This window comes from Tupaia chinensis, unplaced genomic scaffold, assembly GCF_000334495.1.
Source record: "Tupaia chinensis unplaced genomic scaffold, TupChi_1.0 Scaffold146230_1, whole genome shotgun sequence".
Lineage (NCBI taxonomy): Eukaryota > Metazoa > Chordata > Mammalia > Scandentia > Tupaiidae > Tupaia > Tupaia belangeri.
In genome coordinates, this window is record NW_006206086.1 from 16,956 (window position 1) to 18,431 (window position 1,476).

General features: G+C 43.1%; 1 pseudogene; it reads left to right on the top strand.

Moving 5' to 3' along the window:
• Positions 1–376: 376 nt before the first annotated feature.
• LOC102472290 (nucleolin-like) overlaps positions 377–1,476 on the top strand; it is a 2,401-nt pseudogene continuing 1,301 nt past the window's right edge.

Consider the following 1,476-nt stretch of genomic DNA (forward strand, 5'->3'; position numbering starts at 1 on the left):
AATGGCTAGAAATAGAAGTACCTAAGGTCTGAATAAGCCAGGAAATATGTCTTCATCAAAGGAACAGAGTAACTCTTCTCCATCTCTCCTATAATCTGAGGATGTTACCAAAATGTCAGAGAAAGAATTTAGAACATTTACGGTGAACAAATTCTTTAAGTTGTTACAGAAAAGAGACAATGAACTACAGGAGATTAGGAAATCTTCCATGATATGAAAGAAGAAATGGCCTCTGAGTCTTGAGCAGTAGCTGGCCTCCAAGCATATGTACTCCGGGATCTTTAGTGCTCGCAGCCACCATCAACATCCCTGGAGTTCCTCAAGACTCATCTGCACCACCCGCCCATCACACACTCTGCCATCATAGGCCACCCTCATGGTGAAGCTTGCTAAGGCTGGTAAAAATCAAGGTGACCCCCCCAAAAAATGGCTCCTCCTCCAAACGAGGTAGAAAAAGACAGTGAAGATGAGGAAATGTCAGAAGATAAAGAAAATGATAGCAGTGGAGAAGAGGTTATCATCCCTCAGATAAAAGATAAGAAGACTGCCACTGATGGGCGGTCTGTTTCACCATCAAAGAAGGTGGTAATTTCTTCAACAAAAAAGGTTGCAGTTGCCACACGTGCCAAAAAAGCAGCAGTTACCCCAGGCAAAAAGGCAGCTGCCATACCATCCAAGAAGACCATTACACCAGCCAAAGCATTCACAACACCTGGCAAGAAGGGAGTCACACCAGGCAAAGCGTTGGTAGCAACTCCTGGTAAGAAAGAAGTTGCCACAGCATCCAAGGGGGCAAAGAATGGTTAAGAATACTAAGAAGGAAGACAGTGATGAGAAGGAAGAAGATGACAATGAGGAAGATGATGAGGGCGAGGATGAGGATGAGGATAAATTTGATCCAGCAGTGATGAAAGCATTAGCTGCCACCCTGGCCTCAAGGAGGAGGGGGATGAAGAAGAGGAGGAAGAAGATGAGGATGAGGAGAAAATTGAGAATGAGAAAGATGAGTCTGAAGAAGAAGCTGTGGAGACCACACCAGCCATAGGAAAGAAAGCTTCTGCAAAAGATGCACCTGTCAAAGCCAATACTGTGTCTGAAGATGAAGATAAAGAGGATGATGAAGATGAGGATGATAAGGAGAAAGATGAGGATGATGATGATTGTGATGAGGATGAGGAAGATGAGGAGGAAGAGTCTGTCAAAGAAGTTCCTGAAAAATGAAAGAAGGAAATGACCAAACAGAAAGCAGATCCTGAGGTCATGACTCAGAAGGTGGAAGCCAGAGGACCAACTACATCCTTTCATTGGTTTGTTGGAAACCTGAACAATAACATCTATTCCTGAATTAAAAACTGGTATTAGTGATGTTTTTGCTAAAAGTGATCTTGCTGTCATGGATGTCAGAATCAGTTCATCTAGGAAGTTTGGCTATGTTGACTTTGAATCTGCTGAAGATCTAGAAAAAGCTTTGGAACT